This window comes from Andrena cerasifolii, chromosome 2, assembly GCF_050908995.1.
Source record: "Andrena cerasifolii isolate SP2316 chromosome 2, iyAndCera1_principal, whole genome shotgun sequence".
In the NCBI taxonomy this organism is placed as follows: domain Eukaryota; kingdom Metazoa; phylum Arthropoda; class Insecta; order Hymenoptera; family Andrenidae; genus Andrena; species Andrena cerasifolii.
In genome coordinates this window covers 17,353,400-17,370,386 of record NC_135119.1, presented here as the reverse complement: position 1 = coordinate 17,370,386, position 16,987 = coordinate 17,353,400, and the positions used below count along the sequence as shown (strand labels likewise).

Here is a 16,987-nt window from a genome sequence, read left to right as displayed (position 1 = left end):
AATACGAAAACTTATTTTTTCACCAGCATACAGAAGAAAGGAACTTATTTTTTATCACACTTGCAATGTAGTTGATATAAGTGAATTTCTCATAGGTAGGTATATAGAGAAAGTAAAAAGTAATCGTTTCCTTTTTAAGCCTTCAGTACGCGCAAAATTCAATTACATGTTTTTTAACGAGTTCAATCTGTACGTGCAAATTGAATGTTATTCTTTCAATTCTTGCAAAGATGGAATGAGACTTTTGATGTGTAAGTATTAGATACATAGATACAGACTTTGAAGACAAAAAAACAAGTTACTTTTCAGTTTTTATCTGAAGTAGTTTATACAAAATGCAAGAGTAAAGAATTTGGTACTTGTTTTATAAAAAAATCTTTTCCACCGTGAATTTTCATTCACGGAGACATTGAAAATTGTGCAAATTAAGATCAATAATATAATAGAGGAATTGCAGTATATTTGGAATATCAGGAGGCCGAAAAAAGGGTGGTCTTTGGAAATTTTTTACTCAAAAGCTATAACACATTTCTCAAAAAATCTTTCTTCCTTTTAAGCATTGCATCTAGTACCGTGCATCGTAATTTTTTTATTTAAAAATATTTATCAATAACTAAGTTATTGTCCATCACTCGAAGGTTCTCTAAAAATAAAGGCTTCTGCGGTGACCACTGCTGCTCGAAAGTCGATCGTCTAAAATAAAAAATTACAAAGAATTTACTTATTATATTATATTATCTAGTATTTGATCGAAGGATTTTTTTATCCGATGCTTAGTTCTCTTGTAATTGACGAAAATCAGGCAAGCTTTATGATAAAAATTGAAACTTTTACTTTAAACATCAGCCATTTTTTCCCAAATCAATACTTCGAAAAATCCTTCGTTCAAGTACTAGACAATACAATATAATAAGTAAATTCTTTTGAATTTTTTATTTTAGATGATCGACTTTCGAGCAGCAGTGGTCACCGCAGAAGCCTTTATTTTTACAAATTAAATAGCGTTAGTAGTTTATTAGATACTTCGGTATTTCAAATTACCAACAGTATTCCAAATATGCTGCGCTTCCTCTACAATAAATTCAAAAGTTCCTCTTCACCTTTTTTACTTGGAACCTAAATACATTAAATCCACTTAACAGCACACATACACAAATCAATAAATTGTAAACTATCACCAAAATTGTCCTCTTTCCCTCCGCAACAAACTTCTCAAAACTGGGAGTACCACCCCATACATATTCTACTTCACCGTCATACTACAGTACCTGCTATCGATGCCCATAAAAACTACCTATTAAAGTTAAATGTCTTGAGCACCCCCTATTACCTCGATCACACTAGATTCCCAAATACTCCAGAAGTGGATCAGGACCTTAGTCCGTCCTTAGGACGTACAATCCAATTCCATTAGAGACTAAAGAAGCTGCTCGTCTAACTCCGAACACCTCAAGAACAAGACTATCACTTCAAGTAGTACGGTGCACTTTTCGCTCACAAATACTCCAACTACGTAGGGCTCCGTGAATCGCATTCATTTGCACAACTCGGTGCCAAAGGCGACAGTTAGAACGCGCTGTATCGACAAGCAGCTCGCTGTATTTTTCCCTTCTTCCTGCACGCGCGGATCAACGCCGAGAAACTTAGCCACGCCAGTCAGTTTAAACTTGCAGGGGGGGCAGGGCGTATTGTTAAGTACCTCGCAACCACGGGCCCCCTTTGACGAGGCGCTCTAACGTCGGACGAACTGTGAGACGCAGTTCCGTTCGTTGATCTTAAGGCGACCTTACCCTTGCAAATTGAAGCCAGCCCCGGCTGAGTAGGTTCGCCGCGGAGTCGAGGCACAGGCCATTAAGCGTCCACCGAATGCAAAGGAAGACCGCTGGGGAATTGCTCGCGAAAATCTTTACGGCGAAACAACTCAACGTAACAGAGGCAACGATTATTTGCCAAGGTGAATTGCCGCCCCTCCTTTTTCGCTCTTCTACCCGACCGGCCCGCCCTCCCGGCCGAGCAACCGCAATTGCTGTTACGTGAGCTGCAATCGCAACGGTCCACGTAATTAGAGCGTCGTCTTGACAATGACAAATCCCTCTCGTCGTAATCTTAATCGACAATTCGGTACAACGGCCGTTCTATTGGTTTTACATTCCCCGGCTGCCTTAAACAATTGCGCGTTAGCCGGCTGAATGAAGCAGCGAGGCATCCAAGTTTCTCGGTATTGGCTTTGCTTAATTTATTGGCGAGTACTGGCACAGAAGAATTAAATGCCCGATCCAAGAGGGGATGAAATTGAAGCGGATTACCGGCGGCAAAGATGTTTGCTGGTTATTTGAAAGCTGACAGCGGTGGAGAATGTTGCTGCAGCTGTGCTGCTGAATATGACGAGGTCTTGTTATTTAAGGGATATTATTAGGAAGGATGTAAGTCACAGTGCTGGTGTGTAATTATATATTTCGAAGGGACAGCATTGTACCTGAAAATAGGGAAAAATTGCAAAGCTTTGTGGCCTGTATTTTTTAAACAAACTTGAAACGTGCGAAGTGATGACTTAAACTACCCCTAATTTCATGCGGACTGGATAATATTGAAGTGCAATGTCGTCTTAGGGCACTCGGCATTAAATGACACCGAAGTGCTTGGCCCGTTTAAATGATCGCACCAGTCTACGGCTAAACAATACTTATTCTGTTTAGAGAGGAAGTAACTTAATATCAGAAATTTGTGTCAAATTGGTTTTATCTTAATATTCATGGAATATTTGCAAATAACTACGTTTACGCAGAATTTTTATATAAAAATAACAACTTCAGGGTACATCAGTTAGTGTCTATACCTTATTCTTCCTGACAATGGCGATAAACTATTTCTTTTATACTTTTCTCATTGTGCGAATACAAAAGCTACATTCCGACGCCCTCGTATTTCGCAAAATTTATGCAGAACTGCTTATCACAATGCCGTTTCCATTTATCACAGTACGTTTATTGATTCTCTATCCATATTCGTATAAAAATAAAAATTGTGCGATAGGGATGAAAATTATTTTAAAAGCACGCGATAAAAGATGGTCGGCGATTAGTTTTTATATCACAAAAACATTCGCGCCCAGGACACGGTACTCACAGTACAGATGTATTCTGGCCTGCCCGGGCAAAGAGAATTCGCTAAATTCCTTGAATGTCGCTTTCAGGGCAACGGCATATTTGCAATTCGCGTGCAACATTCCCATTCGGATAACTTTACGCGTGTTTTCGAGTGATGAATTAACCCGTGCTGGCCGGTTCCGTTTAAATGTGCTGATGAACTTACATCGAAATTACGCCATTCCGCCAGTTACATTTGCAGGAAATAATTACTTTTAAAAACATGGCAGAACGTGCAGCGCATCCGAATTTCGTGTCTCTGCGTATGATGGTAGCAACTACTGACGCAGTATAATCTGATGAAACGTGTTAACGATAGATAATTCAACAGCAAGCCAAATTAACCGCCAAACAAGTGGCAAGAAGCAGAGAGTGCTATAAACTACGATGATAAATTATACGTCGTTGCGGATCTAATTGCTTGTTCATCTTTTACGAGCGATGGCACGCGCAGCAATTGAACCAACGGAATCATCGTATCATCAAAGTTCGCAGTTCACTTGACGAACGTCAACGAACGTGAAAAATGATTTTATGCAAACGAGATATGTAGGTCCCATCTGCGTTTTGCCATGGCTTCTACAAAGGCAGTGCTTTATCACTACGGTGTAATTAATTGAAAGCAATTAATGTTATAAACGTAGACAGTGCACCAGGCCGCATGGTACCATCTAATTATGATACCTTGTAATTAATATCATGCTCACGTTTTTAGCAGTACAATTTCCAGTCAAATTTATTGCACACGAGAGGAACAATTTCGAGAAATGTGTAATATTTACAATGATACACCTATGTGTTTATTACAAACAACGCAGAGGCAGTTCCTCCTCTGTATTAATCACGATTTCGTACAAGGTGGCCAAACTGTAATTGATCACCAACGAAACTGCGAAGCGAAAAATATTCAAATCCGTTTGCATGAAGAGGGCAGCTGAAAGCATCAATCATGACAGCCATTTATAACAGGCCATAATATATCAAGGATAATACATTCCGAGAAAAAAACGTGACAGACGCCCATTGTAACCTGAATTAAAATTTTAAATGACAGCGCACAGTGAATCAGAACTGAAAGAAGACATCGCCTCCTTCGATACTTCGCTATAAAACCTTACAAAGGCAACTGCATTGGCCCCCGATTTAGGTTGTGCTTACTAAAATCGAGACTCAATGCTGTTTGTGAATAAAGTCATTAAGGTAAAGTACCCAGTTACTGCCACTCTAAGCTGTTTCACTTAAAATAACGAAACAGGCTTATGAAATCATACATAATACAATTTTTAATAAGGCGATTCAAAATTTTAAGCGGATATTAGAAGAATCAAAACGATAACTTCTTTACTAGCGAAAGAGAAAACAAGGTATTAAAGGGTTATACCCAGACAGGCGGCCGAAAAGAGGCGAATGTTTGTGAATTTTTTTTGAAAAAGCAGAAGCATATATTCATACAGAACTTTTTGCACTTAAAAGAGCAACATATAAAGAATATTTCGTAATTTTTTCGTAGAAAAATATTTATGTTTATAATAAAATAACAACCCATATAGAAGAAGTCTTTTTAAAAATTTGCTTTTGCGGTGAGCACTGCCATTCGGAACCAGATTATCTAAAATCAAAATACAAAACAAATTTCGTTAATATATTAATGTATCTTCAGATTGACGGAGGGAATTTTCCGAAATATTAATTTAAAACAAAATGGTGGCTAATTAAATTTGAAGACCTGATTTTTTCGTGCAAAAATCACGTGAAAAAAATCATGATTTCAACTTTAAATAGCGGCCATTTTGTTTTAAATTAATATTTCGGAAAATTCCCTCCGCCAATCTGAAGATACATTAATATATTAACGAATTTTTTTAGGTATTTGGTTAGGTGGCAATAATTAGGGTGTCAGTAATTCCACCGACCACGTTTTAAGGGTGAGAGTAATAGCTCCCGACATATTCTTTTCAAATCAACGAATTTATAAATAAAAGCAGAGGGTTTGAGAGTCGCAAAAATTTTTTTCTTCAACTAAACGTGTTAAATAATAATAAATAAATAGAAAGAATTATACTTTCGGCCAGTAAATACGAAAACTCTGCTATAATGTCAGAGTCAATTCTAAAAGTGACAGAACCTGGGTCCTTTACCTATACAACTTCGCCATTGAATAATCAGAACCGTGGCCACGAAAAAAGTATTTCAAAGACAAAATTTCAGTTTCGAGGAGACTCGTCGTGACTGCTCGCGGATGAACAATAATAACAGTAGCGTCGAGCAGAAAGTGCTGAAGCGGAATTCCGAAAGTTTCGCTTGTCCTGACGCAATCGTTTGAAAGCGCAGCCAGCGCCGAGATACGAAACGAGAGCGACTTAAAAGGATTACTTCTTAATTTACGTTGAACGGCGACAGCTTCGCTTAAACTATTAATTCCCTGACGCGTTTTCGTTTAGCTCTAATTACTTCGGGATAAACGGACGAAATGTTTCAACGGGGCGCGCAGGGTGTTGCTTCGTAAATTCGCTGGCAGGACAAAGGGGTGGCAAGGGAGAGCGGGCGACGCACGGTGCGTTCGCCGCGATATTTTCCAAGCTCCGAAACTTGCCACGTTTTTCACTGGGCCCAAGACTTTTTTTCTTCCGTCGCCTAGGTGTCCAGCCAGTGGAACTTCCTGCCGTGCCTTAAAATTCTCTCACGGTGAAATGTCGTCCTCGTGTACGGGATTATTTTAAAATTATTCCGTGACAAGGAATTTTGCAATTCAGCAGAGGATTATGCATATTTTGCGAAACAATTGTGAGTAAAGTTATGAAAAAGAATCTTGAGAAATTAATTTGTGCATCATATGTACAGTTAGAAGATTTTAAAAGCGTTCAACTCTATACACTTACCTATACTACTTCGATGTATGCAATTTTCTTCGTAACAATTTTTTTTATATCTACTATAGTTTTCAAGATATAGGTACTGGAAAACAGGAAATCACAGATTAACCTTTAACGGGATATTCTCGTCTAGAGGGACGAGATCCTCCTATTCTCTTTAGGGACGACCTACAAAAAAAATTACGCAATTTTTACCGATAAGAATTATCCACACATATTTACTAACATTTCAGTAACTTGTAAAAAAATCAGTCATGCATAATAATAATTAATGGAGATATAGGTTTTTCTCAAAATGGTGTTTCTCATGACAGTACACGCGATATCTCAACTTCTACTGGGCCAATCTGGTCCATCTTTTTCGTGCACCTTCAGAAAACATATGATTCTTGCAGGTAGCAGAATCAAAGCGAAATACTTTTCTTTTCACAAGTTTAAGGCCACTTAAAGACGAAAAAGAACACGGAAAAGATGAGTTTAAATTCAAAATCCTGCCATTTTATGAATTTTTAATTTTTTTTCATAAATCTGCTAACGGATATAGCCACACTCTTAATGATTAAGAATCCTTTCGATTTTTTCGTTTTGGATCAGCGGAACAGCCGGAATCGCGTGTACCACGAGGCGACTTTTTTTCGCACACGCTTTATCTCCATTAATTATTATTATAAATGGCTGAAACTTTTTTTACAACCAAGTGAAATGTTAATAAATACGCGTGGATAACGCTCATCGGTGAAAACTGTGTAGTTTCTTCGTGCATCGTCGTTTTGTGCACATTCGGGGCCTCTACAAACCTGCGCAGTTTCAAAAATATCGCAATATTCGGGTAACCAAACTTGCCTTGTCCGATAAACGGTGTAGTTTCTCACTTAAATTTGACAGGTAGCACTAACCAAATACGATAACATTCTTAGGTTGGACTAAAGTACATTTCTGCGAAATTGTATAAAAATCGGCGTGCGAATTTCATCCTACGTATTTCTGGTGCCAGAAAGCACGAGTGTATTTTTAAAAAAAAATCCGGTCGATCTAGAATATACGATATTTCTATACACTGGTGCCCGGTAGTTTACATGGTGCAAGCTCGAAAGGCGAAGAAAACAGGATATTAAAAGCTAGCAGTTTGCAAATATTTAGTTCCCCGCGCAATATACTTTTTTTTCCAGCGAGCTGCGTAACATTGAGATGAGAAACAGTCGTCGAGTTAATGGAACAAGTAACTCATGCAAGTAAACGCAATTTTAGCGGCGCGGAGATCTCTAATTAATGCGCCCCGCAAAACTTTTGAATGCGGAATTTTGTTTCGCGCGTATCTGTATCGCATTGTCCACGTTGCAGCGCGCAGGGTGCGGGGTGCAGTACGGGGCTGTCTCGGTTTTTGCAGGATAACGTGAATTCATGCATAGGAAACGCTTTCGTGTATCTCACGTGGGACAAGATTCGCGAAGTTCAGGAGAGCGTGCAGTTTAATGGTAATTATAAGCGAAATATCCCCGTTCTATGTTAATGCAAGGCATTATAAGTAATAACAGTGGAAATATTTCAGCCTCACTGATCCGATACGACGATTCCAACGGAATATCATCTTCAGTCGTTTCTTTTATCCTCGCTCGTACCTTCTAACCAATTGCAAAAATGCTGAGCATAATTTAACTGGGCTACTATCACGAAACAAATAAACAAAACAATTTCAAAAGTGGTATTAAAAATACTCATCCCTCTCAAATACAAAAAAAAGAACTTCGTATTAGCTATTAATTTCAATACCTAAGTAGCTTCCAATCAACTCACCATCCTACTGCACTCCCTCTTCTACTCTACGCTACCTGCAGCCACCGTATAATTAAAGCCCAAAGTATTTCCAATTCTCAAGATCATTGAACCGAGTGGCAGAAAAAGGAACGAGCCAGCCAGGACGGCTCCTATAGCCTTATTGGCTGGCAGAGCGGACTTAATCAAGAGGAAGCGCGGAAAGCACCTCTGCCTTCGCGCGTGCACATAACAGGAACTAAAATTCAAGTCCCGCGCGTGCACAAATAACAATGAACCTTAATTAGCGGGCTCCAGGCATGGACCACTGGATCGGGGGGCTGCAGAGGAACGCCCATTTCTGGTAACGCTCCTCGAAGTTTCCGCGACGGTTCCGGTGCAACGGAGATACCCAGGCGCGTCCCTGCGGAGGAGTTAGACACTGTGTCTCCTGAAAGGGCCCTCCATGGCTTCGTTTTTGACACAGCAAGACAGATACCGCGACTGCTCGCGGAGCTATGGAAATTTCGTTCCTGATTCCCGGAGAATTGCATCGCCCAGGACCGCGTAGATAACGGCATCGCGACGACACCGACAGATGCCAGACGCGTCGGTAAATCTTTTATGGAATTACCGTGAAACCATCGACATCGGGCTGCCCCATCATGTCGGTGCTCCATGGCTGCGCAGACAGGCTGCGCCCCGGCGCACACCCTAGCGAAGAACTTGAACTTCCCACAGGGGGAGGGCAAGGAAGCAAATTTTCCCTGCGCTCCGAGGGCTGTGTCTGACGAGACGTCGCGAAATGGCGGTTTCGACGCCACCCTTGACATTCTCTGCGACGCGCGGGGGCACAGTTTCGTGATCCTCCCTGCTTGCTTCCGGCTCAACGACACGGAATTCACGATGGAAACGTTGGCCCGACTTCGGGAGGCTTGTGTGACTTTGTAATTGGAGCTCAGTTGCCTATTCATTTAGCGATGACAACTTTGTCTTTTCCTTATTCGTGGATAATTATCGTTAGCAACGTTTATTCTGCATATAGTGATGATGAAAGGGGGTTGTGTGATGTTTAAGGGGGTAATATAATTTTTTGGGCTAGACATAGCATAATTTAGGATTTTTTTTTTCAGAAACTAGCATTTCGATTCATCTGAAATGTGGATCATGTTTTGATGCATCCTGGAAGAAGTTGCAGTTTTTTTTTCATTCTTTTTTGATAATAAATATAGGAGCTATGCGTCACGCCGCACAAAACTCGTCGTCCGCTGGTGTGCATGATATTTACCTGCCAGGTAATCTGAAACAGAAAAATGAAACGGCCTTTTACTTTGTGCATATGTAGCTTCAATTTGATGAACCAGACTATCGCTAAGTTCTATATACTTCTTTTGTTACATAAGACATTTTGGCGCAAAATTGGATCGCAGAAATTAAAGGTTCAGACCTTTCAGTTTGAAAACTCCCCACACAAATAAATTTTTTGCTTTTTTGCTGGCTCATCAATTTCAAGCTACATATGTATAAAATAAAACGCCGTTTCATTTTTCTGTTTCAGATTACCTGGTAGATAAATATCACGCACACCAATGGACGACGAATTTTGCGTGGCGTGATGGTCAATCATGCTTAACTACTATGGTTAAAAATTAATAAACAAAAATCTGCAGCTTCTTCAAAGGTGCATTAAAACGTGGTCCAAATTTCAGATGAATCGAATTGCTGGATTCTTAAAAAAGAACCCAAATTTTGCTGTTTTAACCCAAAGAATAGGATTTCTCAGCTTTATACAATTATGAAGAACTATCGGATAATTCTTTTCCACGCCTACGTTTTTATGCTTTGGAGTGGCATCACCTCTTAAAAAATAATGTATTTTCTTATTTTCCTGTATTATAAATCCAATCTTTTGTTATGCTCCAGAAAGTTATGAGATGAAATTGTTTAAAATTTGTAGTTGAAATAGAAAACACTTTCCAACACCCATATTTTTAAAAAATTTTGTTTTCTTGCGAAGTTAAAGCATGTGCAAAATTGTATTGCGAATGTAAATATATCTAGTAAACTGAACCGACCATACGTTATTTTGATAATTTTAACTCGAATATATGGGATTATAGTTTGAATAATGATCCTGGGTAGTGTAATCATTAAGCGTTGCTTTACCAAGTACCTACGAGTACTTCTAGATTAATTCAGTCCAACGTATAAATAATTGCGTGAGCGAACGTAGATACTTATCGTATGTTGCTAATAATAAATATATATCCTAAGCCTCTGTTTGTCACCATCTCTTCATTATACTGCATAATAGAAATAAATACTATCCAATTTTGGAATTTGGAGTTATCCTTTCTTAAAATTCGAGCGATCACCCAACGATAAAAATAAAAGCACCTGTTTTGTCTGAATGGGATCAAATGGAGCATATGTCTGAAACGAAACTCCAATAGATTCTCTTAACACCCTCAACGTCTGTGTATTTTCTCAACGAATTAGAAACGTTAGCAGAAACTCCCATGAAAACACTTATTACATCTTCAGCAATATAGTGCTCGACACTATTTTTCGGCCAATATATGATTATGTATACATTAATTGAAACATAACTGCCAAAGGAAAGGCATATTCAATCTTCTTAAAAATTATGTAAGAAGTTAATAAGGCAGAGAAAACAATTTGAATACACGAAATTTACATACAACTTTAGAAAACTTATAGCGAGAGCTAACTTATTGCGATTCATTTTTCGAACAGTAACTTGTTTACTGATTCTTAAATTTGAAACAATACGCTATCTTCTTTTAACCAATTATCGTTTATTTAAAACAATGCCATTTATTTATCAGGTGAAACACTATTTACCTTACAGGCATTTCGTTTCACTTTTCGCGTCACCGATCGACAAAAAATAGTTTCCAGAACTATAGGGGAGACCGGGGCTAGTTGATACAGGGGGCAAGTTGTTACAGACGAATTATCTCGACACTGTATATGTGTAGCTCCATTTGAGCGAGGTATATGATGATTGTTGTTCAATTCTTTTCTACGATCGAGCGTACGTGTCTGTACATTGACGTTAACGACCGTTTTTAACTGTTTTCGTTTATATCGAGAAAAAGTAAATAGTTTTGATACATCCAAATTGATCGTCGAAATAACATTTTTTCATTCATTTTGTACGTATTTTCTCAAGTGTTCGCTTACTGTATATTAAACAGGAAGGACCAAAGTATATTTGGGCATATTTGTTACTAAGTAATTAATTAAAATAAAAAATGAAAAAAATTGAAAACAGAATAACGTATCAACTAGCCCCGCAGTCGTGTAAATTGATACATTTTACCTTCGTTCAAATAACATTTTTTCATTCATTTTGTATGTATTTTCTCAACATTTCATTTACAATATATTAAAGAGGAAAGACCCAAGTATATTTTAGCATATTTGTTATCAAGTAATTAATTAAAACAAAAATGAAAAAAATTGAAAACTAAAAAAAGTATCAACTAGCCCCTGTCTCCAATACGCTAGGGTAGCCCTTATTTATACATGTCGACATTTTTTTGTGTATTTCTTTGCTATCACTCCCTAGAACAGTGGCATTTGATTAAAAAAATAGTCCCTGAAAAAGTTTATTGAAATCGGACAACGGAAATGGATGCCGACCAGGCCTTGAAGTTTAGAATTCATCAACAGTTTGGATTTAAATAATTTCTCAAAAATGGTAAGTCGCATCGAAATTTTGTTCGAATAATGTAAAAAGAGCATTCCATTTTCTACAATTACTGTATACGTATATATGTTTTTCGTGCTTCCAACCATTTTTTAGATAATACCCAGCGTTTGAATATAGACAGGTCCACACTACGCACTACGCGCGTATACAGAATGCGTCACGCCGTACAGGTGGGACGCGCGAAGTGCGGATTTCTCTATATTCAAACGTTGTTATCTAAAAAATGGTTGGAAGCACGAAAAAATTATATATACAGTAATTGTAGAAAATTGAATGCTCTTTAACTATTGTTTGAATAAAATTTCGATAGGGCTTAACATTTTTGAGAAATTCTTTAAATCCAAACTATTGATGAATTATAAACTATAAGGCCTGGTCGGCACCCTTTCCCTTTGTCCGATTGCAATAATCTTTTTCAGGGACTATTTTTTTATGAAATGGAACCATATTAGGGAGTGAGAGCAAAAGAAATCGTAGGTTGAAAATAAGGGCCACCCTACTATACACACTAGGACTTATCAACAGTAAAAATCACCCTTTCCAAGGGAAAGCATCACCCAATAAAGTAGACACTCCCCAGTCAGATGCGACACAAAACAGTACACATATAACACCTCCATCATTCCACATAGAAGGCAAACTGAACAATTCAACTGATCCTCAAGCGTATCTACATCTCCAAACCAAGTGAGACGGCCCCACGATTCATATTGCGTCTTCGAGAGGTTACAACACCTTGAGAATTCAAGCTCCCAAACACTTTCTTAGCCACTCGTTGCACTCATTTTCACGTAATGTCCCCATGTTCTTAACTCGTATGCAAAACAACGAAGACCCCTACCATCTCAGCCCCCTGCAGCTTTCACGACACCACTGCAGGTCAAAATGCAAGGATCCACTCCTCAATCAGTGTCCCGTGCTTGTTCGCTAGCCGCTAAAACGATGACCCGGCGACACCTCAAAGCCTGCCCATGCAACTCTATCTTACCGAAATCGAAGCGTCTGGCCTCGGAACAGCTTAATCACCGGGGGCTCCCTTATCCTTGAGGCGGCGGGATCGCGAGCCAGCGGACTTCCGCCGTAACCGTGATCGTCGCCCGACAAACGATGAACTCCGACCTAAGTAGCCGCTTAGAAAGCTGGCCGCACGCAAACGTTAAAGAGCCTTTAACCGAGGGGAGTCTGAAGAGCAAAACGGGAGAGAAAGGGAGAAGCTGCACGGGGTAGAGGCGAGCATTCCACGCGACGGATGGCGCGTGCGCGCGCGTGCACACACACCCACACAACCGCTGCTCCAGCGTGTGCGCTGTACACGCAACGCTGATGTCAAATGGGGAACCTATTTCCACGAGACGGGAGTCTCAGGGCTAGGAGGAGGAAAGCACGCAGGCCTCGCATGCGACGATGAATTCGCGACTCGATAAGTCTGGCTATGATTTTTTATGCCCACCTCGTGCCTCGCCTCGCCTTCCTCAGTCGAGGCAAGGAGCGACGCAACGTAACGATTGCGAATATTCTCTTGGACTTCGATTCGCGCCATAAAATGTGCCGTTTATGACGCGCGTATTAAGTTTGAGAGGTATCTTCTGAATTTAAGCCAGACACAACGTGGTGTGAGATATTCTTCTTGGGTGCTAACACTCTGAGGCCTCTAATCGTTAGACGTTAGAAGTTTGTTTCTTACTTCGAATGTGGTTCTCTCACTTTTTCCTAATAAATGTTTAGGGGTAGTAGTAAATAAGAGTTGGCTGACAGTTCTACTTTTTGCCGATACATTTCCTGTCAGCTTGTCAGGATTTCAGCGAATAGATGCCGGAACCACGAGCTACGAGCCGTTCGGAAAGCGTCCCCTCCCCCCGCGGACGTTACTTCCGTCGTATTTCGGGACTGGCGGACTTCCATGGATACGTGGCACGTTGCATCGCTTGGTCACTGACCGTGTTTTGCCATCTGCTGCCGCGAAAGTAAAACCAGTCATTGTATTTAGACACGCGAAATAAAAGTTCGCAGCTGGCATTTATTCCTCAGTTTCATGAAACTTCCCCTCCCGCCCATCCTCCCCGTCTTGCGTAGCCCAAAAGAATGGAAGGTAATCGTACTTTGGTAGAAAGGAGACTCAAGTTTTCGCTCATCTATTTCGTCATGAATTTGAACTGTTTTCACCTGAGAAGAACATCTATTTCTTGATACTATTTTTTTTTTATAAATATTCTGTGTTTGGAGTGCAGAAGAATCTTTTAAGCCCTTCTTGCTGATTGACACGAACGGAACGTCTTCATTGTTTGCAAAGGAACGGTTGGTGGAGCCGATGGAATCACTGACACGTGACAACTCGATAATTCATACCCTCCCGACAGATTCGATCTAATCTCCATTAATCTCGCGCTCCCCGTTAATCCGTTTTCATTAGTTAAGATAAACGCGGTACCATTTGCTTTGGCAGCACGTAGCCGCAGTAAAAGTAGCCGGATGGTTCGTATATCTACGAAGGGAACCGTTATATTTCCCCGCGACCACACCAGGTTGGACACGCCTACGAGCTGGCCCTATTTCGATCAAAGATGCTCAGGCGACCTCAGAATTTTGCCGAGGGCCATGCGAACGTCTCCCGAATTCGTCTCATTCCCAGCGCCACTGGTACTCGCCACTGCTCACAGTCAACTCGGAGCACCTCCATATTCTCCCCATCGAACGTTCGGGCGAGCTTCATCCGCGGCCGGCAGCGTTTCGCGCGATAAAAATTGCACGCGGCGAAACGTTTCGGCGGGGCAGCAAAAATTCTGCCGGCCGTCCGGTGCGGAGGAGGCATAGAAATTTACGTCCGCGCCGAGGACGCTAAAATAAAACCGTGAAAATCCGATACTCCGCGTTCAACGAACCGGGGGGGGGGGGGGGGGGAGGAAAATACGATTTCGAGCGCGCCACGGGCTGATGAAAGATTAACCACGTCCCGGTTCCGACCGGTCGATAAGCCAAAATTCAGGAAATCTTACATAATTGACGAGCGCGGAGCGGCGTGGAGTGGAGCGAACGGTTGACGTATCATGGACGATTCAACACACAGCCATCCGCTGTCGGATGGATTGAAACGAGGGTAGCTATCAGAGCGATCACCGCTAATTATTTAATTCCGTCTACGAGCGGGAAGACGGGCGCACGCGAGGCGTTCTTCTGCACGCTATCGATCGGCTTCATCCGACGAAATTCGCGAAACGCGCGTATCGGTCGGCGGAAAACGAGAAAAGCGGAAAATGGGGAGCGAGAGGGCGCAAGGGAGAGTGTGTGTGAGGGAGGCACAGAGTGAGTGAGTGAGAGAGAGAGAGAGAGAGAGAGGGAGGGAAAGAGGGTGAGAGAGAGAGAGAGAGAGGGAGAGAAAGAGTGAGAAAGCGAGAGTGGAAGCAAGAGGGAAAAAGAGAGAGGCAGAGAGAGTGGGGGTGGGAGAGAGAGAGAGAGAGAGAGAGAGAGAGAGAGAGAGAGAGAGAACAAGAGCGCGATCTCTCGTCCTGACTTCACGTGGCTTCTATTGATTTACTACGAGGCGCTGCTTTTCCGAAAGAACCGCAAAGTCCCGTAGTGAAAAGTTCACCGCTGATCGATCCGCTGTCAGTCGGAATCACCTCGTAGCCGTTGTCTCGTGTATAGTCACGCTGCCACTGCAACAGTCTGCTCCAACAGTTCAGTGACACGGTACACTATACGACACAGGGCTTTAGACTGGCTTCAGGGAATCGACACCGGCTGTTTCCGGAATCATCGTAACACTCGACCTTTCTCGACGAAACCAGGCTCGTCTTTCGATCACGGGACAGTTTCGCGGGACTTCGTAATCATTGTCAATTAGCAAAGGAAGAAAGGACACGGGAGATTGGCACGCGATGACAGACGATGCTCTACGAGGTGGTATATGCTAGAAAGGGACAGTGGTCTCTTCTCCCTCTTTTTCGCGACAACACCCCCACCAGAGGTTTCCTTGACGCTCGCCCATCGTTTGACGTTTCGCAGAACTGTGTCAAAAGATCGCGTGAACGTCGCCCGGCCGTCAAAGGGTGGCCCCAGCATCAAGGACAGGCGACCGAAAGAGAGAGAGAGAGAGAGAGAGATCTGGGGATAAAGAGGACGAGAGACAGGCGGCGAAGGGGGTGGAAAAACGAGCAGGTCGCAGGCCGCAGGGCGTACGGGCTACATCCGTACCTCCTTACTTCGGCAAAATCAATAACCTGTTTGGGGGTGTAGGAGAGTACCTAAGGAGAGAGGCCATAGCATGGCACCGCCGCACTAGGTAGCACGGGGGCCAGGTGTTCTCGTGAAAATACGTACGCTTGTCCAGGTGCGAATATCCAACGGCGTCTAGCCCCGGGGACGCCAACGATCACCAACGTAAAGGTAGAGGGAGTATAACCGGCACCACCCCCGAAATTGTCCTGACACCTGCAGCCGCTGCTGGGTGTCCCGAGCGACTCTCCTGCAGTCCAATTGGATCGAGTAGAAGAAACGAAAACACGACACTCGACCGGCGTTGTTCACCGTCTACTAGCCCGGTTCGGGGGTTCGAGAAACTAGCCCCTGGCACGAGCTCACCACGCACCGGTATATTATCGACGACTCTTCAGAACCTTCACGCGCAACTTAGAATCCTTCGTGACGATGACACCATCGGGAAAGGCCTCACCCCCCCTCTCAATGGTTGCTCCCTGTTTTCATTTCCCACCACCTTGGCAGCCGAACGATTCGTTTCCCTATCCGAATCGCGCGCTCTTCCCTCCGCCGGAAAGCCGAGTATTTCACCACCCCGAAACCCGGCTGTCCGTTCCGAGAACTCCGCTCCTCCCGGTGGGCTTTCGACGATCGAGATGGACGCACCCGCCTGCTACGGACGCGCGATTTTTCTTCCCAACGCGGAAACCTTCTCTGTGAGGAATTTTCAACCAGAGAAAGAGAGAGAGGAGAGAAAGAGTGAGAGGGAGAGAACGGAGCACAACGACACGCGTTTCAAGCTGTCGCGGCTGTGGGGCGCGGACCACTACCTCGACGAGCCTCCCGGATCGTTGGATAAAACTCGGTGGGGCCGTTCCGGTCGGCGTGCGAACTCCCCACTCTCTCTTTGCCCCTACCATACACACTCGACCGACGTTCTACTCCCTCTCCGACCCTTACCCTCTCGCTCATCTTTCCTCTCTTTCCCACCAACCGCACCTCCACCCGCCTACCCCGCCGTGTCCCGCGTAGACGCAGCGACGGTCGCGTCGCGCCGCGTCGCCGTCACCCCACGACCCTGCAGGGGTTGCGCGAGCGCACGACCCGTGTCTCTTCGCCTCGGTCATACACTTGGCGTGTGCCGTTGATGTTGACCGAGCGCGTCACTCTCGACCCAACCAACGTGCCTGATCGGGGGATGGAGATTAGGGGATGCTGCGTCACGGGCGTTCGGCAAAAGAATCGGCCGGTCTGACCCTGGAATGCTAATAGGTCGTGGCGGA

General features: G+C 42.8%; 1 protein-coding gene across 2 annotated transcripts in view; it reads right to left on the bottom strand.

The window, feature by feature from the left end:
* The window catches only part of LOC143379012 (neural-cadherin), a 352,951-nt gene extending 336,427 nt beyond the window's left edge, over positions 1–16,524 (bottom strand). The window contains exon 1 of one of the 2 annotated variants that reach the window (XM_076831259.1): positions 15,828–16,524. The gene's annotated coding sequence lies outside the window, so the exon portion shown is untranslated. The remainder of the gene's footprint in view (positions 1–15,827) is intronic. The other variant, XM_076831260.1, reaches the window with a different exon arrangement.
* Positions 16,525–16,987: the final 463 nt, after the last annotated feature.